Source organism: Mustela putorius, unplaced genomic scaffold (genome assembly GCF_011764305.1).
Source record: "Mustela putorius furo isolate JIRA1106 unplaced genomic scaffold, ASM1176430v1.1 tig00003845_pilon_pilon_pilon, whole genome shotgun sequence".
NCBI lineage: Eukaryota > Metazoa > Chordata > Mammalia > Carnivora > Mustelidae > Mustela > Mustela putorius.
The window spans coordinates 80,544,856-80,560,183 of NW_025421998.1; the positions used below are offsets into that span (position 1 = coordinate 80,544,856).

At 37.8% G+C, this 15,328-nt stretch overlaps 1 pseudogene; it reads right to left on the reverse strand.

Moving 5' to 3' along the window:
* Positions 1-426: 426 nt before the first annotated feature.
* On the reverse strand, positions 427-12,549 carry LOC101680824 (annotated as a pseudogene).
* Between the last annotated feature and the right edge of the window lie 2,779 nt (positions 12,550-15,328).

A 15,328-nucleotide genomic window follows, 5' to 3' on the forward strand; every position in this document is an offset into this window, starting at 1 on the left:
TATTATATTTTGCCATTTTCTTCAGTAATAAAACACATTTAGGTTTGTCTTTATTTCCTACTAATTAAATAATGAAAGGCAAAACTTTAAATGAGTAATTACTGATGTATCTTGTATGCATTGAAATCAGAGTGAGCACTGTCACTGAAAGGTTATGTCACTCACAAATTCATTAAACATTCATTAACCTCACCTCAGGTATAGGTGTCCTTGTTTACACATTTTAGATTTGCATACACATGTCCTGAACAAGATTTCAAAAATGTTTATAACCCTATGACCACCATAATTATGAATCCCCAGGTATTTGTGAAATCCTTACCCAGTGTGACTTTTATTTTTATGCAGTTCAGTATACAAGGTGACACTAAGATAAGACAATAAAGTTTCAGCGTGGGTGTCTCCATCTTCCTTCTATGATTCCTCCTATGATCTTGTGGCCAGACCCAGAAGGGACCTGGGATAGAAGGCTTGGTCATGGGGAAAGCTGCTGTGATTGGCCTGGCTGCTGGGGAAAGAAGAAGGCTTCAGTTTTTCACAATGAATGACATTTTCATTCTCTAATGCATGGTCTTAACCCACTTATTGAGAATCGTGTTTCACAGAGAGACACCCCCTACCCCCCGACTAAAAGACGTTTAATTCTTTGATAAGATTCTTGTGAATATTTGTGTGGAAATCCTCCATGTGATCCTGGGGTAAGGTGGCACTATTGGAGGTGTGTAATCTGGCAACTGCGCTTTGGGCTTGGTGAAAGCCTCACTAGTTTTTCTAAGTACCATATATTTTCCAACAGGTCACCAAAATTCCAGCAGTGATAGGCAGAGATAAATGCATAGTGAGGCACTTTATAGATGATATACAATTCTTCAATGGAGATCTGATAGATCTTATTTAACACATAGATACAAAGGATAGAGACTCTATTTCCTTCCACCATGTCAATGAAGTCATGTACTGTGGCATCACTGTCAGAGCCACACCGGCATTACTAATTTTATATTCAGCCGGAATGTTCCGCACAATTTGAGCATCCAGCTCACTTTGAGGGCAAGTGACAGTGAGATCGATGCTTTCCTTACCTCCTTCTTAAAGCCAATGTTGAGGGGCTTGCTGTTCAAGTGAATTCTAAAGCGTCCCAGCTTGTATTCAGTGATCTTCTCATGTCCCAGTGGCTTCAGGACATCCAGAGCAATCGCGATCAGGTCACACACCCAGGCCACTACAATGACTTCCTTTACTTTTTTTCATTCTTGGCACCCTCATGGATAACTGGGAGATCCAGAAGCTGGGTCTTGGCACCTTTGTATGTGATGACACCAGGAACTGTGGCGAGAGTGGTGAACTCAGGCTTCATACTGAAATATACCGCTGCCAGTCACTGAGCCGTGTTGACTTCTCCACAGATGGAAAATCCACAAACCCAGTATTTGTGCATCACCGGTCTTGGCCACATCTAAATCTTCTCCTAGCCCACTACCACCACCTTCTGGAGTAATGAGTTCTCTGCAAAGTTTAGAAAGGCAAGCCTTAATCGGGCTTAGGTAGTGTACGATGGCCTTGTTTTTCTGGAGTCTGAGCCATCTCAGCTTCCATCTCTAAGATCTTGGTTGAAGTGCAGCTCCTGGTGGCGAATCCCAGGGGGTGCAGTGGTCTCTACACCATCTCCTGTCCCACACCTGGTGCAGATCAGCCAGTTTCATCAGGTGCTAATGCAACTCACTGAGGAGGTGCTTTCTACTTCCAGTGAGAGTTACACCTGTGAGGCTCATGCAGAGACGCAGTGTGGAGCATTCTCCTCCCCCTTCCCCCAGCCAGCTTCCCATTTTTAAAAGTTGGTTTTTGGGTTTTTTTTCTTGGTGATTTCTTCATTGGGGAAGGGGATGCATCATTCACTGTGGAGCTTGGTCCTGGTCCCCATGTGCACACAGGTTTGTATTGCTGAACTCTGCACACTGAATAAAACAAAGCAGAAAGACGAGCTTATTGCAAGGGTTTTGACCTGCAAACTGGGAAACTCAAAGCTATGGGAGCTGTGAATTCCGAGTTGCTCACAGACTAAAGGGCTTTTTTTTTTTTTTTAATGAATTTATTTATTTGAGAGAGAGAGAGAGAGAGAGCGTGAGCGAGCCCGTGAGTGGGGGGAGGGGTAGAGAAACAGAGGGAAACTCTCAAGCAGACTCTTGGAGGAGCAGGGAGGCAGTGCTGGCTCTATCCCAGGACCCTGAGATCACAGCCAGAGGCAAAATCAGGAATTGGTTGCTTAACTGACTGAGCCACCAGGCTCCCCCAGACTAAAGGATTTTAATAAGGCAAATGCAGAATCTTCCCTAGTTGTGGTCTTTTTCCTTATTTGGATCAGGGTAGCCCAATCAGTGGAACAAGGAAGTCCCAAGATGACATAACAGACTTGGTGTTTGGCGATTGGCTGGCATCCTTTGCTGATTTTTGAGAAGAGCTGTACATTTCTGTAACTTAGGTAAGTTTGTTTTGTTTTTCTTTAATGTGACTGTACTGGCCAACTTCATTTTGTCCTTAACATAAGTGACTCCATTTTTGTTCTAGTTCTACAATATGCACATGTGTATATACACACCACAGGAGGTTGAGAAACTCTAGCTCTTTTGTAAATGAGCGTATTAGAAAGAGGCTGATTCTAACAGATGGGTGGCTGTACCCCTACCCTGGTGGGAAGCCAGCTCTGTCTGCATGTCTGGTATAGCTAAAGCACTGGGGGTTGGTTGGAGGTAACTAGACATGGAGAGGAGCTTGGGTGGACATAGAAGCTCCATCCCTCCCTCTCTGTTGTGGATTGGTGGCCAGGTTTAGCCCTGCCCTGGAGGCAGGTCACTGGGCTCTGTGGGGACAGGGCCTGAAGACTCCAAGGGCTCCATGGGACCACTCCTTGGGCCCTTCTGATGCCATGCTTGTCAGAGTCCATGACTCTTCATCTTTCATAATTTATATTAATCAAATGTTTGGAGGGGGGAATGAGAAATTGAATTATTTGTTACAATAATTAATAGCAACTTGGCTATTGATGTCAATTATATTGCTGTCCCTTTTACTCTTTCTCCTATAGGAGACACTAAAGGGTATAGAAAGTAGACACTAAAGTGGTGATTTAACAATTGTCACATTATCTGTGATTTTTGAGATGTGACGGGGAAAGGAAAGGTCACACAATTTAGAGTAGGGAAACACTAACAATTTGTTTTTTTAATATAGGGTTTTATTCTGAATATTGTGGGGATTTAGATTTGCAGTTAATATGAGAGAAGAGTTTGAATTTTGTTATGAAAGGGACAGTTTATTCACATAGAGAAAGAGTATATTGATTTGTAGGAATTACTATGTGGTGATTTAGAATAAATTTTGCCAAAAAACCCCACAAAAATCCTTAATTTCAAGATTTGGAAGGGCTTGGCTGGTATAAACAATGTAACAAGTTTTTACCTAATCACTTAATAGTTTTTTAAGACGTGCTTGAAGGCGACATAGAGACCCGCAGACAAGATGATTCTAAAGATGAGCAAACTTTTAGCTTCTTATAACAAGGTAATAGAAGATTCCTACATAGCAGTTGCACAAATAATTAGCACAATTCTGTTTGAAATTTAGCAATGGCTTAGAACACAGAGGCATACTTATAAAACTAATTAACATTCATCTAGCAGTGTAAAATTAATAGTTAATGTAATTTGGAGTAGAATCAGAATTTAGAAATCTCTCTAAGAGTTGGAAATAATGGGCTCAATTTGATAAGAAAGAATTTATATGAAATGTTTAGGATGGACAAATTCATAGAGACAGAAATTAGATGTTACTAGGGCCTGGAGGAAGTGGGGAATGGGGGGTGATTACTAATGAATGTCTTCTGTTTGGAGTGATGAGATGTTTTGGAATTAGTTAAGGGTAATGGTTGAATAATTTTGTAAATATACTAAAACCTAAATGTACACTTTAAAAGAATGAATTTTATGGTTAGTGAATTATATCTCAATAAAAAGTTTCGAAAGATATTTATGGCTAATAAACTGGCAATAGAACAAAACTTATGAAAAACAGAAGGAAACTGAGCACAGTAAAGAGTTTTTTAAATCTTGCACAGGTAGCCAGGCAAGACTAGTTGCATTTAAAGTAACTTATGCATTAAAAAATGAATAAAATAAAAGTATATTATCTCCATTATTGTTTGGCATTGTTTTAGATATTCTAACCATGACATGTGCTTTAAATATTCTAACATGATATATATCATATTTAAATACTGGAAAAGAGAAGGCAATGCTATATTCAGTGCAGATAATTTGGTTGTCTACAGAGAACACCGCAAGGATTTAAAATGAAAACATTTATTTTTATTTTATTTAAACATAGTTGACACACAATGTTACATTAGTTTTACAGGTGTACAAAATAGCGATCTGACAAGTCTATACATTATGCTTTGCTCACCACAAGTGTAGCTACCATTTGTCATTGCGCAGCACTATTACAATGCTGCTGAATATGTCCCTTATGTTGTGGTTTTCATCCCCATGACTTATTCATTCAAAATGAAAACATTTAAATTTGAAATTGAAAGAATTCAAAAAGGTGGACGGATTAAAGAAAAGAATTGTTTTTAAAAAAATCAACAGCTTTCCTATATGCTATAAACAAAACAATATAACAGAATATTAAATGGAAAAGAGAACTCATTCACAATAACAGTCTAAATAATAAAATACTCAGGAGTTAAATTCATAATCTCTGTGCAAAGATAAAACCCTCATATGGGCCTCAGAAATGGATAATCGTAGAAAAACTGATTGAAACAAATTTTTTTATTTTTATTTTTATTTTTATTTTTATTGATTGATTGATTGATTGACTGAAACAATATTTTGGTACAGAATTTTTCTAAGTAAAGAAACTAGTTTTTAGGTAGAGAATCCAAAACTTCTATCAGATTTACAACAGCTTTAAGAAACAAGAAATCTGGGGCTCCTGGGTGGCTCAGTGGGTTAAAGCCTCTGCCTTCGGCTCAGATCATGATCTCCGGGTCCTAGGATCAAGCCGTGCATTGGGTTCTCTGCTCAGCGGAGAGCCTGCTTCCCCCTTTTTCTATGCCTGCCTCTCTGCCTACTTGTGATCTCTCTCTATCAAATAAATAAATAAAATCTTAAAAATAAAAAAGAAACAAGAAAGTTTACATGTCACTGTCCATTAAGCAGCAGTGTCTATAATAGTGTAATAAGAATACACTGAGGAAAGTAGAAGAGTAGGTTGATAGACAAACAAGTTGCAATAGATAGATAAATGGAGGCAAATAGAAAATCAAAATGTCAGGAACTAGTATATTTAAGTATTTGGTTTGAGATAAAAGTGACATCTCAAAAAAGAGAAAAAATGAATTATTAAATGATCTCCAAGAAAATTATTTAGAAAAAAATAAAGGTTTTAAAAAATTTCTTTCCATACACCAGATTTCAGATTTATTTAAGAGTCTCTATAAAAATTAAAAAAAAAAAGAGTCTCTATAAAAATTAAATCTTAAAAGAGTACTGGAAGAAAATATAGGTTAATTTTTATGTAATGTATGTCTTGAAGGCCTCCAACCATTATTAAGAAATGAATGTTCTTTTGAATACAGAAAAATACAGGAAACTTACATAGGGTATAAAAGGCAAATAACAAATTGGAAAAGCACTGCAATATATATGACAAGGTTTAATGTCCTCAATACAGAAAACACTCTGAAACACTTCAAAGAGAGAGATCAAAAGAAAAGTGATCGAAGGCCAAGAAGAAGCAATTTCTAAGAATACGAATAACCTGTAGACATATAAAATGTTCAAAAGTACTCATAACTGAAGAAATTCAAACTTAAATAACAATAATATAGTACTGGCTAATTTTAAGAAGTCTGATAATACCCAGTCTTTAAGCTGGAGTTAGGAAACAGACTTTTCCATTCATATACCGGTGATCAGGGTCTAAATTGCCATCATGTTTCTGAATGACAATTTGCCAGTATCTATCAAAAGCCTTAGAAATGTGGGTAAACTTTGACCCAGTAATCACTGTTCTCAGAATATATCCTGGGGAAATCATTATGTAAATGCCCACAAATGAATATTTGAGAAATATTTCTGCAGCATTTTTTATAATGGTGGAAATTTTAAACAGTGTCAAGTAGGTTAAATGAATTACGGCTGTGGCCATAGTAATTTCCCAAAATTGTCACAAAAATATTTCCAGTCCCACATGCTCTTCCTTAACCTTGTCCCTCCCCCGTTTGCAGTTGGAGTCTGTTTTGCCTTCTCCTGAATCTGAGTAGGACTTTCTGGCTCTCTCATTGAATAGAATATGCTGAAAGGGATCTTTAAAAGCAATATGACTTTCCATCTGGTTCTGTCTCTTTTGGAATTTTTCCTCCCTCAAAACCCTGTTTGTTGTGTTTCCACATTGTGAGGAAGCCCAGACTACATGGAAAGGTGACATGTAGGTGTTGGAGTAGAAAGCCGGCATCTAGTGTTAATGTAAGTGAATGAGAGTTCAGATAAAATCAGCCTCCAGGCTTTGAGCCACTACAGCTGATTCTAAGTAGAGCAGAACTCTACTTTTGAGTTGTCTGATGAGCTATTCCAAACTGGAGATTTGAGAGCAAAAGAAAGACTGTTGTTTTGAGTTACTGCATTTTGAAGTAATTTTTTTACATTGCCAAAGTATCTTGAACAGTGTTGTTATATCTAAAACTGGAATATTGTGAAGCCATTTCACACAAAAATATATACAAATAAATATGTATCTTAAAAATTTAAAAATGTTTACAAAGTTACAGCTTGGAAATAGTTCATAAGATCATAGAATATATATAATTACATGTTGTATGTGTGCACAAAAAATGCACATAAATATCCAATGGCCAGCATAGGTATGCATAGAAAAAGAGGTTGATAAAATATTTACCAAAACGGAAATGCTGGTTGTCTTCAAATGTTTGGAATAAAAGGGATGATTTATAATTAATTTTTATTCTTGTTCATCTTGTTGGCTTGTTATATTTTCTAATTTTTCTTAAAGTGGACATTGATCATTTGTTCAATAAAGATGCAACAAATTTGGACTTAAATTAAACACTGATGAAGTACAAAATATTGATGAACCTGGCTGAGTGCTGTTCATAAGAAAAAGACAGGAGCTTTAGTTGATTACAAGTTCAAAATCAGCCAACGGTGCACTGTAACTGCTGAAGTGTTAGTGCAAAATTAGGTAGCAGTTAGAAAATTTGAGACTCCAAAGCACTGAAGGCAATAGTCCTATTATATGACACACTGAACAGTTAAGTCTTTGAGGTATCACAGTTTAAGAAGAATGGCAACTGCATTTCTTCCAGAAGGGACTGACCCTAATGGCGGTAAGATCTGAAAGGAGGTTATGAGGCACAGTAGAAACATTAGGGAATCCTGCTGTGTTAGAAAAGAAAAAAGAAAAGAAGATGTAACAGATACAGGTGCAGTGAAATAGGTTTAGACTTCATCTGGATAATTTTAGAGAGCAAGATTTAAACAATAAGTAAAAACCTCAAAGAGATAGAGTCAGCTCAGTTGAAGACAATACTTCCTGTTAAATTGAGATATTCAAAAATTGACCAAAGAATTTAGTGAATCATTGTCTCTGGCATTGAGGTTCTTGGATGTCAGGGTGTTTAGATGAGAGTTCTGTACTTCATGAGGGGGTCTTCTGGGGGTATCATTTAAAGTCCTGTTCCTGCTCCAAATCTTCAAGAGTCTCAGTCATAAGATCAGAGCCCCAACAATATACTCTCTGGGCGGGATTCTGTAAAATTGGCTCCTTAGCATACCTTTTTCTAGCAGGATAGCTTTCTGAATTCCCAATCTCTTTAATTAGTACAGCTGAGCTAAGTTTGGCAGTGATTTTTCTCAGAATTAAGGACTCCTATTTCTGAAGATGATGTATGTTTTAATTAAGTCTCCTCATTAAAACTTTCTAGCTTTGATTGTCAGTGTCTGTCTCCATGCAGCACTTAATAGATATCTGGCCATTTCTTCTTCAATCTGATTAATGTAGACAGCTCCTCTTAGTCATTCAGCCCCACAAAATGAATTTTAAGGCTTTTTCCCTCCAGATACGCTGAGCGTAGTTCTGTTTTTTTTTTTAATTTTTTCAATTTATTTATTTTCAGAAAAACAGTATTCATTATTTTTTCACCACACCCAGTGTTCTGTGCAATCTGTGCCCTCTATAATACCCACCACCTGGTACCCCACCCTCCCACACCCCTACCACTTCAAACCCCTCAGATTGTTTTTCAGAGTCCATAGTCTCTTATGATTCACCTCCCCTTCCAATTTACCCCAACTCCTTTCTCCTCTCTAATACCCCTTGTCCTCCATGATATTTGTTATGCTCCACAAATAAGTGAGACCATATGATAATTGACTCTCTCTGCTTGACTTATTTCACTCAGCATAATCTCTTCCAGTCCCATCCATGTTGCTACAAAAGTTGGGTATTCATCCTTTCTGATGGAGGCATAATACTCCATAGTGTATATGAACCACATCTTCCTTATCCATTTGTCCTTTGAAGGGCATCTTGGTTCTTTCCATTTATGTGCTTCTTTTAAGTGGGGTTCTTGACACACCTTAAAATTCTGGCTAGCAACAGATAGAAGATTTTATCAAATTGTTTGAAGAAAAAAAATATATTTTCCTTCCTTATCAGCAATTATGAGAAAACAATTTAAATGGAAAATTTGAAAGAAAAATTTTTTATTTAGAAAGGAAGACGAAAATAAATTCTACGAGTTATGTTAAGACCCATGCAATTTTCCTATCATGAGAATCCTTACCTCTGACCTTACCCTCTCACTCATGTTTAGCTAGCACTGATGGATTTCAGGAGGTATGTATTTATAATAAACCATCACTCTACCTTACTTTGTTAGAGTTTGGGCCAAATGGTCTACCTCCATTACATCCTTCCATAGCTCTCCTTTGGTCTTCAAAACAGAAGGTAACAAGTGGATTGTGAAATAAGAACAAAGTCCCAGAAAATACATGGTCCCCTTCTCTTGGCATTCATCTAGATACAGTCAAATAACTGAACCCAGCATGTGGCACTGAAAGGGAGATTTTATGGTACTTAAACAAAATAATAAAGTTTGATTTGTTGACTGTACTTAAAATGAAGGTAGGCAGTTCCTAATAATTCAAACAAAATCTTACATCATAATAATTTCTCTGCTATTCTCTGTGTATGAAATTCAGAAGAAGATAAAGATCCATTATAGATATTTAAATATTCCATTTACTAGAAATGATGTCTCTTTGGAATATATCTAATAAAACAAATTAAAGCATTTTCTGTGGAAATTTAAAAAGACAAATCCCCATTTAAAATATAAATAATAAGCAAAAAGAAGATATATATAAATGTGTGATATATTTGTCTTTACTAATCATTTAGAAAGCCTTTTCAGCAAAAGTCCCAGTGAAGATTATATGCAGATGATCTGTACTGTTTACTATCAGTCAAGATACAGATCATTCTCTAGTAAAATTATTCCTAGCTATAATCCATATTTGGCTAACTTTTCTTTACTAGTTGTAAAAATTCCTAAACTACTTGCCAAATGGGTGAAATGTCCTTTTTCTTATGGGGAGATCTATATAACGGTATGTGGAAGAGGAGGAATTATGCTGATTCTTCTCTGCCCTTTGGAAAAGGGCTTATCACTCAATTCCCACCAGTCTGTCCATTTGGTGGGCAGTCCTTGAATACTATGACATTTCATTGATAAAGCACCAGAGAAATTTTATCTCATTGACAGATATAATTATATAGAGACAAAAGAAAACAATCCTCCCCCTAAATAAAGGAAAAAACACCTACATTTTAGCTTAATAATATTCTCAAAGTGTAAAGGATTAGAAGATAAAGAGCGTGAAAGAACATGAGGTTCTTTATTTCCCTCTGCAAGTAGTTGCGTATTTACCTGAACTGTGCATTGATTGCTGCGTTTGGGAGCATCTCAAGTTTGTAAGTCAAATTTGTAGTCATTACTAAGCATATGTTGAGAAATCATGACCATGTTTTCAGATCTTGTCACCTCCTCTGCCTTTGCTCTGCCCCTATTCTTCTCCTTCTAGCTCAGCTTGTAGGAATGGTTGACTAGATGGGTTTTGGGTTGTGAAGACCTGGTCCCATCCTTATGAAGACCTGGTCTCATCCCAGCTCTATCACTCACCAGCATGCAAGTTGAACAAGTTGCTTAACATTCTTATGTTCTGAATTCTTTATCTTTAAAAATAGAGATAGGGGCACATGGATGGTTCAGTGCGTTAAGCCTCTGCTTTCGGCTCAGGTCATGATCTCAGGGTCCTGGGATCAAGCCCCGTTTTGGGCTCTCTGCTCAGCAGGGTGCCCACTTCCTCCTCTCTCTCTGCCTGCCTCCTCTGACGACTTGTGATCTCTGTCTCTCTCTCTATGTCAAATAAATAAAATGAAATCTTATTTAAAAAAATAAAATAGGGGGGAAACCTGGGTGGCTCAGGTGGTTGAGCAGCTGCCTTTGGCTCAGGTCATGATCCCAGCATCCTGGGATCGAGTCCCGCATCGGGCTCCTTGCTCGGCAGGGAGCCTGCTTCTCCCTCTGCCTCTGCCTGCCATTCTGTATGCCTGTGCTCGCTCTCTCTCCCTCTCTCTCTCTCTGACAAATAAATAAAATCTTAAAAAAATAAAATAAAATAAAATAAAATAGGGATAGTACTCCTGCCTCATGATTTTGGTGCAGATTAATAGACTAATGCTAGTAGCAAGCTTAGTGAAAAGCCTTGTGGAGGCCATGCTATAAGACTCAATGATTATTGACATTACAGACATTATATAGACATTATTGCTATTATCTTAACAGTGTTTGGTATACACAAAGGAAAGAAATAGCAAACCTTGCTCTTTGCATGGATTCTGCTTTCCACTAGTTTATGTGTTACTGAGCAGAAATTTTCTTTTCTGTGTGTCTGTTGTTGCTACTTTTCATTTTTATGTATTTTAGCATTCTTTTCAGGAGAATAATGTACCCATCTTGAAGATTTAATACACAGAAGTGGCATCTGCCAGCCATATCCCAAAGAAACTAAATTTAATTTACAAGGTCCCAGTGTCGGAAATCTGAAAAGTATACCCCTACTATAGGAATTTCTTTACAGGCATACCTCAGAGATATTGTGAGTATGGTTCCAGACCACCACAATAAAGTGAGTGTTGCAATAAAGTGAGTTAAATGAATTTTTTGGTTTCCCAGTGCATATAAAAGTTACATTTACACTATACTGTAGTCTGTTAAATATGCAATAGCACTGTTTAAAAAACAATGTACACGTCTTAATTAAAAACTACTTCATTGCTGAAAATTGTTAACTATCATCTGAGCTTTCAGCAAGTCATAATCCACTGATCACAGATCATCATAAAAATATAGTAATCATGAAAGGGTTTGAAATGTTGTGAGAATTATCAAAATGTATTACAGACACACGAACTGAGCAAACTCTTGGAAAAATGGTTCTGGTAGTCTTGCTCTACGTAAGATTGGCACAAACCTTCCATTTGTGAAAAATGGAATATCTGCCAAACACAGTAAAGACAAGCACAAGAAAATAACATATGCTTGTATTCAGTGACCCAAAATTCTCTTTGTCTAGTAAAAGTATTTCAAAGAAAACAAAATATTTTTTCTTTTTCTTTTTTTTTTAAGATTTTATTTATTTATTTGACACAGAGAGATCACAAGTAGGCAGAGAGGCAGGCAGAGAGAGAGAGGAGGAAGCAGGCTCACTGCTGAGCAGAGACTCGATCCCAGGACCCTGAGATCATGACCTGAGCTGAAGGCAGCGGCTTAACCCACTGAGCCACCCAGGCGCCCCAAAATATTTTTTCTTAGGACATAATTTATACATTATGATTTCTTTACGTTTCAAGAAAACACCAAGCCATTGAAGCAAAATTAAGTGAAGAATCTAGGTTCATTTATAAACTTGATAATATCAATGATTCCTAAACCTGGTTAGTTTGTCAAGACACTCTGGAAAGGTAGTTTGTTTGTTTGTTTAAAGATTTTATTTATTTATTTGACAGAGATCACAAGTAGGCAGAAAGAGATAGGGAAGCAGGCTCCCTGCTGAACAGAGAGCCTGATGTGGGGCTCGATCCCAGGACCCTGGGATCATGACCTAGCCGAAGGCAGAGGCTTTAACCCACTGAGCCACCCAAGCGCCTCTGTTTGTTTTTTTAAAGACTTCTGTAAACTCTGGATCCATTGGTTGCTGATCAGGTGCAGGAGGACCTGAGGATGTGGTTACAGTGTGGACTAGTGGAGATCTTGCCCTCTAGGCAAGAGGCCATGGGAATACCAGACAAGGATTAAAGCTGAGAACATTTCAGATGATGAGACCCATGGCACATCCTTCCTCTTGCTCTGAGACTCTGAATTTCATCCTGACTTCTCTGAATTTCTTTTGCCATTGCCATCGCCATGTTTCTCAAAGGGTAAGAATCCTTGGGCTGTGAAAGGATATGGCCCCAGAGGCAGCAGAAGAGACCAGGAGGCATAGGACCAGAAATAGGCAGATATCTTCTAAGCTTAACCACTCTACTCAGTGAATATACCTGAAACAGGCAACTGCTTTAAAGATACCTACTTCATTCTGAGAATACGGCTGTGTTAGGGAGAGTTTAAAGGATTATTCTATTATAGAGAGCCCATCCATACAACCTCCAGACTGTTAACTCTCTTTGGTGTTTTGAAGTCCTGATACACCTTCCAAAGGAGATGTTTTCATAATTCTGAGACTGTTCGAAGTCTGATGGCGGTAGAATCGCCTTCATTTTGTGGTACTTGGAAAGAATCTGTCCTTCCTTCAGTTTTCCACATTTCAGCAAATGTAGTGTGAGCATACATTCTGCTGTGCCTGGTGTTAGAGTGTGCAAAATGGCCACAGAACTTCACAGTAGCTCTCACCAAAAGTGGAAGTGTGGTTTTCCACCCCTTAAACCGAGGGTTAACTTTGTATCTTTCTTTGACACATTGAATGTAGTAGAAACGATGACTCATATAATTTACGAGCCTAGGCCTCAAGAGGTCTTGTAGCTTCAACTTTTGTTGTTTGTAGAGCCCTGTTGCCACTCTGTGAGTCAGCCAGCCTGATGGATAATGAGACACCAGTGACATTTGCTCCAATATCCCTGGCTGACAACAACCAGACATATGAGTCTATAGTGGTTCAAATTGATTCAAAGACCATCTTAGATTACTTACCCCGCTTCCGACTGGCTTTCTCCAATCTGCCTGTGAGCCCAGAGGAAATCCTCCAAGCAGGCTCAGACCACAAAATGCTTCTAACTGACTCTGAGAATTGAAATAGCTGAATAGAAATGAGCTGAGTAAGTGTTGTTTAAATCCAGTGACAAGTATGTTACAGGAAAAGCTAACAAATACACCTGGGACAGTCCTAGTGTAGCCCTGTCATCATAGAGTAACTATTAGGAATACCTGCTTTTATTCTCAAAACTATCTTTGTCTGAGTAAAAGTTATAAAGTCTCCTTAAGCAGGTAGTACCATCATCTACTTACTTGCCAAGCAAATTTTACATTGAAAAAATGTAAATTAGAATCTCTCTGATTTAAACCCCTTAAGTGAATTCCTATGTTATTGAGAATAAAATTCAAACTCTTCCAGAATCTATAAAGTCTTATATATTCTGTCCCCATTCCTATCTTTATGGTTTTTGACTCGTGCCATTCTCCCTCTGCTTCTACTGTTCCATGCACAGGCCTCCTTTTTGCTCTGTAAACAGCTGCACTTCTTTCTTAAAACCTCAGGGACCGTGTTTTTCTTTCTGCTTGTGAGTTCTTCCTTCTGCTCTACATGGGCTACTGCTTTTACTCCTTGAGTGCTGGGCTCTAAGAGACCCAACCTCCGTCTTAAATACAGCAAACTCTACCTGGACACCATATAATTTATTGCAAATGTTATTTAAACAACAAAGTTGGTCCACATGATACCGTCAGTTTCTCCCAGTAACAAGTAAGTTCCTCGAGAGGATGACATTGCAAGGTCTTTGAGGAGCACCTGGCAGAGAGAAGCTAAATAACTATTTGGTGAATAAATGATATATGCTCAACTCTGAGCTTAGAAGGCTCAGATCCTGGATTTGAGGGTCTCCTCTTCCGTTTCTAGAGGGTTTTGTTTTGACTCAGTCACTTAGCCTGGCGGCACTTGCTTCACCATCTTGAACATTAAAAAAACCTGGATATTAAATGTGGTAGTAAATGGAAGAGTGCAAGGTCAGCTGGAATGTGTCGGTAAATGTCAGCTATCGCTGTTCACCCACATCTCCCCAAATGAGGTGAGGCTTTTTACACCAGATAAATACTTATTTAACATGTGTTTTGGATAGGGATTAGGTGCTTTCCTTATGGTTCAGGGTTGCCTATACTTAGCTCAAAAGCAAGCAAAGCACTGCCAATCCCATCTCATCCCATCCTGTGCATTATGATTTCTTTGGTGAGCCTGATTGAATTGAAGGCAAAACAAGCAGTTGTGGCTCCTCTGATTGTCAGTCTCCCATCATGTATTTCTTGTCCATCAGATTACAGCTTTAAAGAAAAAATTAAGGCATTTTGAAACAGACAAGTAGATTTTTTTTAATACAGGTGTTTTTCCCTTTCAACTGAAACAATACCTTGAACTGATATATCATCATCCTACCTCAATCTAGTTTGAAAATGATGAGATTTGCTCCTGACCGGATGTTGAATGATTATAAAACCGGAATTATGGAGATCAAGAACTGGTGCTGTCTTCAAAGCAATACTGAATACCAGTTACTCCTGATAGACGGGGCACCATGCAGCTTTCTATTAATAAAGTGACTAGTGAGCAGTTATATATTACAGTGAGAATACATTTCACAGGGGCCGTTTAAGATGAACATATAAAATGATTCAAAGAAAAGGAAACAAACTCTATTTTTAGAATATGTTTTTCCCCAAAGCACAATCATAACACTTACAAAATAGGTATTTTTTTTGTGTTTATAAATTACCCTAAACACTCTGTTCAAACAGGACCGACCATGAGCGAGACTGTGGTATTGACATTTTGGGCCTTGGCTTTTCTCCCTTCAGTTGGAATCTCTTGCCAAGTAGAACATTAATAATGCACATTCAGGATAGGTAATATTTTTCCTCTTTTTTTTTTTTAACAGAAAGTGTAACATTGTACACAGCAATTCTTTCAGAAAGTACAAATAT